Here is a 9085-nt window from a genome sequence, read left to right on the forward strand (position 1 = left end):
GGCCACGTGCGTGCCGACTCGGCCGGGGGCCGGGAGCGCCCTCGGGAAGCGGCCGCCGGGCCCGCGGCCGGGGAAGGGAGGGGCGGGGCAGGCGGCGTCAGCGCTGACGTAGCCGCGGGACCTGCAGCCCCCGCCGCCGAACTGGGGCGCGGGCCGGGGATGCGCGCTAAGATGGCCGCTCCGGCTTGGACCGGTGAGTGCGTGAGGGGGCGCGGCCGCGGCGGTTGGAGGAGCGGGGCCCCCTGCCGGAGCAGACGTCCGACGGGAGCCCAGGGGCCCGGAGGCACCTGGCGGCGCTTTCCCGCCGCGCAGGACGCAGGGGCTCCTGAGGGAGGGAGAGGGGGCTACGGAGCGAGCTGAGGGGCGCGCGGAGGCGGCGGCGGGTCCGGCGAATTTAGAATTGGCGCCTCTGGGAAGTTGCGGTGGGTCTTGCGATGCTCGGGCCAGTGTTCTGGGGACCACCTCACGAGGGCTTGGAGATGCTGCGTCCCCAGGGACCAGAGATCCTGGGCCGGAGCGGGCCGAGACCGGGGGTCTCGGAGGACGCGGAGGGGAGCTGTTCCCTGCCCTCGGGCGGGAGCGCCGAGGAATCGCGGTCGCGAATCGGAGCCGGCTAGGGCCCGGGGTTGCGCTCGCACCGTGGAGAGAGAACCGCATCCTGCCCGAGGCTCTGATGACCGCAAAGTGATGCTCAAAGTTTCTGCGGCACTTTTCGGGGGGAGGTTTCTAGTGCCGTGTTTGGGAGGAAGGGGCTTCTCGGAATCTTCCTTCCCTCGGTCGGGTGGGTCCCAGCGCTGCCTGCACCTGCTGCCTCTTAGAGACATTCCAGTTTTTGAATACCAGCCTCCTCAAATCATTCCCGCTGGGGGAGCAAGGCTAGTAGGCGCAACTCTTTTTTTTGGGGGGGGGGCGAGAAACAGGTCAGTGTGGGGAGGAGGAAAACGCCTACTCAAGCTTCAGAGGAGGTGGGACCCACCCCACTAACCCCCATGAAAAGATAGCGAAAAATAACAATTGTTGCAGCGGCAGAGTTGAGCTGTTGTAAATTTCACTGATAACTGGGTAATTTTCTTGCAAATTTAATATTAGAAGGAAAGCCCTTTAGTAACAGGAGATTCACTTTCGCTCAAGCCCCCCACCCCCTTTACACCTTAATTATCACGTCGCAAGTAACGATGCTGTGAAATTAGCATGGAAATAAGACCGTGAGGCCCTCCACTTGAATTCCTTATTATCTGTTAAGTAGCTGCCTGTGGGGCAGAAGTAGGGGTGGACCCGGAATTCCATTTTGCGCTGTCTTCAAAACCAGCACTTGGTGTAAACAAGAAAAAGACTTGACTGGATGCGGATCCACGCAGGAGTCAAAACACATGTTAATAGAATATTTCACAACTCGAAATCCAGTGTTTTAATTTGTCCTAACAGAGATGAAACTTTGTATCCTTGGAACCTCATCCTTTTGTCCCTAATTTAGCATCTCAAGGAATTTGAAAGAGCTTGGAAACATTTTGCCACTTTCCGGTTTTCTGTACCCACTCCCGATTTCTGTGGCATTTGTGATTTTGCGGTTGGATGTCAGATTTTTCAATCCAGTATTTAATACTGTAGACTATTCAAATTGAAATTGAGACATTCTGATATTGAACAAATAGTTCAATGAGAAAGTTGAAAATTTTCGACTATTTTAATTGTGCATCGATCTTTTTCTTCCAAAATCCTAATCGTTTGCAGTTTTTTAGCTTAAAGAATTTCAAGTGATTAATGAGTCAGCATTTAACACAATATTTAGTGGTATACTTTTTGGAATACTTAAAATAGAAAAATCTATTGAAGATTTGTGTTAAATATCTGAAATATATTATTTCTACCTAATTGCCCACCCTTTATAGATTATCTGTTTGAACTTTGAAAGAAAGAAAGAAAACTTATAGTACCAAACTTTTCATCTACGCAATTGAATCTTACTGAGTATTATAATATTTTGATGGTATTTAAGAAAATTATCTGCTGATTGGTCGTTTAAGGGCAGAATCTGGCATCAAACTACTTAGCCTGAAAGGAAAAAAAAACCTGTGAATGTTGAGTTTGGTTTTTGAATGGTAGCAGTACAGAGAAGGGGAACCGTTTTGGCTTTTTGGTAGCAGGAAAAAAAAAAAAAGGTGCTTTGAAGTTTTTTTCTTTCCTGCAGTGTTAGGTAGAACAAACAGATTTTAATACATTTGTCCATGGAGGGAGATTGAAGATTGCTGGGGCATATACTCAGGAGTCTAATCAATATGGGAAAGAAAATGTGTGCCAGATCATTCACTGACTCTTAACAGGAGACACTTTTGCCATTAGGCCCACCCTAAATAGGTGAAAAGTAACTAAAATATAAGGAGATTCTGTAAATATGGGCTTTCTAGCACAAAAAGATTATTGTAAGAAGTGTCCTGTATTCATAGCATTTTCAGATACCCTGAAAACTGAAATAATCATTTTTAATTTTTTTAACCTATCACAAAGGGGGGAAAAAAAACCCTGATGTTTAGTCTAAGGATACAATTAGGCCAAATCATAGATGTACTAGAACAAGTGTAGAATGTAGGCATTTTTATCTATCTGTACTGGAGAGATTCCCCACCACTGAGCTACATCCTCCACCCTTTTTTCCCCTCACAATTTATTTATTTAATGCGGTGCTGAGGATCAAATCCAGTGCCTCCTGCGTGCTCAGCGAGCACTCTACTTCTGAGCCACAACCCCAGCCCATCCTCCACCCTTTTATTTTGAGACTGGCTCTCCTTAATTGCAGAGGCTAGTTTTATACTTTGAATCCTACTGCTTCAGTCTCCCAAATCGCTGGGATTACAGGAATGAACCATCTTGCCCAACATGTTTAGTCATTTCATACACAAAATATTTGAACTCAATTACTGGACTTTATAATAGAATGCTCAGGGTTTTTTTTTTTTTTTTTTTTTTTTTTGTTTTGTTTTGTTTTTTTCACGTTTCCCCCATTGTTATGAAGTTAACTGCAGTAGGTTGATGTATAAATATGTTGGTGTGACATTGATAAAATTGCTCATGAACTAATTATTTGTAAGTAGGAGTTGGATGTAAAGTATTCAGATAACCAGAGGAAGCCAGAACTTGTATTCTAGGGGTTTTATTTTAAAACACCTTCAGCTAGAGTCAGTCCCTGCTTCAAGAGAGCTATGCTGGAGACATAGGGAAGGCCCAGGGAAAAAAAAGGTGGGGGGGTATCCTTTATTGTTTAATGAGGTGTTTCAAGCGAGATCAGGGTAATTATAGATTCTAGATTTCTAAAGGAAGAAAGAATAACCAAAGTCTTTTTAGGGATAAAGGAAAGGAAATACATCATGATTGACATGGAGAAGTGCCAAAGCACATAATAGGCATAATAGTGTACCTAAGAGAATTTGAGAGCCCATTGTGTTCATTTTGTTCAATAATTTGTTCATTCAAAAATAGCGAACCCCTTTCTGTGTACCAAGCACTGTGCTTGACCCTTGGTGTTTTACAAACATCTCTGAAGAAAACAGGGAACTATGATGGTTCCATGAAGTAAGTGGAAAATTGAAAACTTCTTGTAAGGAGTGACTAGGGTTTACCCTAATTACTACAAATTATGGATAAAACTATTTTTTACTCTTATCCAAGTGCATGTAATGATTATGTGGTATGTAATTCTTAAAGCCTACTTCCTACTGAAATTATCATTTTCTCCTAGCTTTTATTATGGAAAACAACAACTCTTAGTACTTTTAATAACTTTTAGAGGATATATTTGTTACTGTTAAAAGAAACATAACTCCTTACAAAAATTATCTTTATTAAAGATTCAACATATGTCTACTTCAGTTTACTTCCTCTCAGAGGTCTCAAGTGTTTTTTGTCGGGGTTTTTTGGGGGGAGGTTTTGTTTTGGTTTGGTTTGGTTTTGGTTTTTTGGATTTTTGGTACTGGGATTGAACCCCCAGGAGCGCTTTATCATTGAGCTATGTCCCCAGCCCTGTCCTCCTGTCTCACCTTCACAAGTTGCTGGAATTTCAGGTGTATGCCACTATGCCTGGTTTTCAGTGTTTTCTTTATTGAGATAAAGATAATTACTATGACACAATTTTTTATTCACTTTATTCCCAGTGGTACTTTTTTTTAATTGAAGTACAATGTGTGTTTATACAAAATATGCATGCCCATTTTCTATTAAAAACTAGTCCAGGGGGCTGGGCCATAGAGCTCATAGCCCAGCCGTAGAGTGCTCCGGCTACCATGTGTGAGGCACCAGGTTTAATCCTCAGCACCACATATAAATAAATAAAGGTATTGTGTCCATCTACAACTAAAAATTTTTTTTAAAAATTAAACTAATCCAGGGCTGGGGCTGTAACTCAGTGGCAGAGCATTTGCCTAGCATTTGTGAGCCACTGGGTTCGATCATTAGTACTGCATAAAAATAAATAAAATAAAGGCATTCTGTCCATATACAATACAAAAAAAAATTAACAAACAAAACTACTCATGGGGTTGTAGTTCAGTGGTAGAGTGCTCACCTAGCAGTTAGGCACTGGGTTTGATCCTTAGCACCACATAAAAAATAAAGATATCATGTCCACCTACAACTAAAATAAATAAATATTTTAGAAACTGGTCCATATCCCAGTTACAAAGAATTTTTAAAATTATACTTATCTAGGGCTGGGGATGTGGCTCAGGTGGTAGCTTGCTTGCCTAGCATGCGAGAGGCACTGGGTTCGATTCTCAGAACCATATTAAAAAAAAAGTGTGTCCACCTAAACTAAAAGAAATGAATAAATATTTAAAAAATTATACTTATCTAAAATATGGTCATGTATATATAAAAATATTTTAACAGGATGTGTGGGAAGTGACTAGTCACTGGTGAGAGTAGAAAAGTGCTACAATTTTGAAAACTCTCATAAGCCAAATTAAGGAGTTTTACTTTTATAGCCTTACAATTTTATAATAATTGTAAAATTGTCCCTAGAAGACACTAAGAAATATATAAAATGTAAATATTATAGGAAGATCATTTAACTGCATGAGAGACCAGGGGGAAGTTATTAATAGAGCATAATTTATTTTGGCTTCTATTCAGATTTTAACATAGTTATTTACTTTTAATTTTTTTAGGAAGATGCAGTAGCCATTATCCTCATTCTTTTCACTTTATTAAATGGTAATTTAGTTTGTCTAGTTGGGGTTTATTTTCACAGTAACTTGCCTGATATTCCTAAAGGCTGGAATCTAAAAATTGAGCCACTAGATTATGTGATTCATACCATTGACATCCGTTCTCCTGTAGGAACCTCCAATGCTTATAACTGTATTTTACCATTCCATGCTTTCCTTCCAAGTGTTTTTAAGATATTAAGGTAAAAAGGTGTGGTCAGCTGAAAAAAAAATCATTAGTTTGAAGATAACTAGAATTTATAGTGAAAAATTGATATTTGAAGTAAGAAAGCTTAGCTACCTTTCTAAATTGGGGGAGAAATGCTACTGGGCATTTTAACCATGGGGCATTCTATCATCACTGAGCTCTATCACTAGCCCTATTCATTTTATTTATTTATTTATTTTTCTATCTATCTATTTATTTATTTATTTTTGAGGCAAGGTCTTTAAAGTTAGCATGTATGGATTTTTTTAAAAATATGTTTTTTAGTTGTCAGTGGACCTTTATTTATATGCTGTGCTAAGAATGGAACCTAGTGTCTCACACATGCTACACAAGCCTGCTGCCACTGAGCCACAACCCCAGCCCAGCATATATGGTTTTAAAAAGCTACTATTTTGAATTTCAAGGGTGAAACATTTTTAAATGCATGAAAAGATAATACAGATAATTTTAATTCTTACTATAGAGATTGTTCAGAATATCTTAACTGTATGATGCTTTTGTATAGGTACAAATAATATTTTGTCAGAATCTGCATACGGCATATAGAAATGTTTTTATTATATCTCTTTAAAATGAATATACCATGGGACTGGGGTTGTAGCTCAGTGGTAGATCACTTGCCTTGCATGCCTGAGGCACTGGGTTCGAAACTCCGCACCACATAAAGAAAGAAAGATATTGTGTCCATCTACAACTAAAAAAATATTTTTTAAAAGAATGAATATACTGCCAAAAAATCATAAATCTGATGTGCTGGAGCCAGAGTTAATAGCTTCCCAGCAGTGAATTAACAAATGAAAAGAAAGGGCTCTGGATCCAGTAGGAAAAAATAGGAAGTGTCAAGTTAATACTACCATCCTCCTTGCTTTTCCTCTAAGCTTTAAATCTTTGATGAGGCCTCTTTGGGGATATCATCCATCCTAACTGTCTCTGAACATTGGCTCTAGGCAGGAAAGCAAACAGATTTTGGGGGGCAGCTGCCTACCTCTTTAGCACCTCTTTGCTCCCTGCCTTTCCCCTAGTCATTCACCCCCCTACTGGCTTCTTTTATAAATAGAGGGCATAAGTGGGCCCCCCTCCTCTAAAATAATAATCTCATGATCTGTCATTCTGGTTTCACATCTTTGGATCTTAAAAAGATTTTTGAGAGACCCTCTTTTAAAATGTAAATACGTGTGGGAGAGGTCAGACCTTAGTTCTTAGCTAACATCTTGATTATCAGTCAGTATTTTACTTGGCTGAGAGTGGACTCATAGCTGAAAATGATCAACTCAAAACTAGAATTAGTATTTAGTATTACTAGCAGCTACAATGTATTAAGGGCCATATTATTAAATGTCAGAAATCTTTAATGGATATATATATTCCTTCAACAACCTACTGGTATTATTACTAGTATTTTACAGATTAAAAAAAAGGTATGTAGAACATGTAGTAAATGCATCCAAGGGTTAAACTTAAGCATTTGGATTTCAAAGCATGCTCTTCAGCCATTTTGCTGAGATACCTCTCCCCTACTACAGCACTTCTCAAAGAAATGATATGTCACCAAGATATCACTCTTTTTCACAGTCTTGCATTGAATAGACTCATGTGTTCAACTATAGATACCATTTCCTGTTGAAGGTCAAGGACCTTGCCATCATCCAAATATATTTTTTAGTAACAATTGCAGTGAAACAGATAAATTTCCTTGTAACTAAGGGAATAAATTTGTAGAATAGAAAAGGGAATAAAGGGGCTAGGGATAACTTAGCCTCTATTTACAGCACTATCTTTTTCAACTGTTTTTTTACTTAAAACATACAACAAACATGTTGATTCTTTTTAGAAATTTGAAAATTTGGATTAATAAAGAGAAAATATGATAATTTTTTGTCTCATTACTCAGCAATAACCCCAGAAGAAATATGTATATTCTTTCTAGGTGTTTTTCTACTCACTATTCTTTTCTGAATGTGTATACGGTGTTAACTCATTCCACCTCTTTAAAAAATTTTTTTAAATAAATTTCTTTGCATGTAAATAAATAGCATTCTCCTTTTCTCCTCTGAAAATGTTTGAAGTAATTATTGTCTTTGATTTGCCAGAAACATAATGCTTAAATAAATTTTCTCTGCATTTTTAATTCAGTACATTTTGAATGGAAAGAGAAACTTAAATTCTCCCTTTAACTTCCAAATTGAATCAGTTCCCTTATGCAATGTTTAAGCACTGAGTCTACCTCTGCTCCTTTTTTCAAAACTGCTACAGCTTTAATTTCTTTATAATTTCTGGATTTGTAGAGTCTCTTTATTCTTTCATCCCTCTTCCAGACCTGTTCGCCATTCAGATCTCTCTGTAACCTACAAATCTGATCATGTCAATTCTCCACTACAGAATTTTTCAGTGGCTCTATATTGCCCTTACAGCCTAGGAGCAAATCTCCAAGACCCAGGTACCATGGAGTGGGTCTAGAAGGGCAGTTTGGAGTATGTGAAGGCTCAAACATCCTTTTGGCCCTGCCGACTCCACATAAGTGTAAGTGGGAGAGGTTCAGAGCAAGGGTCTTCTGACCTTATTTCCTTTTTGGTCCCTGATTGTCTGGGTCTAGAAGTAGATTGCTGCTGTGTGTGTTTAGTAAACTTCCATGGCAGTAAAGATAGAATTGGAGAGACCATTTAAGGAGCCTCATTGCAATAGTCCAGGTAAGATTTGTTTGTGGCTTGGATCAGGTTGGTTGAAAAAGAGATGAGTACCGGGGATTGAACTCAGGGATACTTAACCACTGAGTCACATCCCCAGCCTTGTGTTGTATTTTATTTAGAGACAGTGTCTCACTGAGTTGCTTAGTGCCTTGCAGTTGCTGAGGCTGGCTTTGAACTCTCAATTCTCCTATCTCAGCCTCCCAAGCCACTGGGATTATAGGTTTGCACCACTGTGCCTGGCAGATTCTAGATATATTTTGGAAGTAGAGCGAACCATTTTTCCTGAAGGATTGGTGTGAAGAGAAAATCAGGTATGACTGTAAGGTATTTTGCTTTAGTTACTGGAAGGATATAGGATAACAGAGTATGTTAGTCATTGATGTCTCATTAGCAACCATTATTGAATCCTAGGAGTTCTAATAAAATAGTATGTATGACCAGATTTTAGAACTCAGGAAATTTTTAGGAGAGAGAAGTTAATTTAAAATGGGTATTTGAAATGTGTTCACATGCGCAAATTGGTACTGGCATGAGTTAAGTCATGCTTAGTAGGACTGATATCTAAAAGGAGGCTCTGGTAGCTAGGAGATTTTACAAAGAGAAGTAGGAGAGACCAGAAATCAGCTTTACCTTTGCAGTTTTCATAGGGCTCTGGAGATGGCACTTGAAAGTACCATTGAAATTCATGTCATCTTATTGCCCTTAAAATTTAAAGCATGGTCATGTTACATATGATGTTAATTTTCTCTATCTAGGTTCTCATCTGCACCCTGAAATTTGGCTTCAATTTATGTTAAACCAATGAAAAAATGGCTCATAATCACTAGTTTGTTTTTTTTTGTTGTTGTTTTAATTTGTCAATGAACCTTTATTTTATTTATTTATATGCAGTGCTGAAAATTGAATCCAGGGTCTCACACATGCTAGCAAGTGCTCTACCACTGAGCCACAATCCTAACCCTATCACTAGTTTC

Source organism: Marmota monax, unplaced genomic scaffold, assembly GCF_021218885.2.
Source record: "Marmota monax isolate L192 unplaced genomic scaffold, Marmota_monax_Labrador192_F-V1.1 WCK01_AAM20220418_F8-fsc00036, whole genome shotgun sequence".
Classification (NCBI taxonomy): domain Eukaryota; kingdom Metazoa; phylum Chordata; class Mammalia; order Rodentia; family Sciuridae; genus Marmota; species Marmota monax.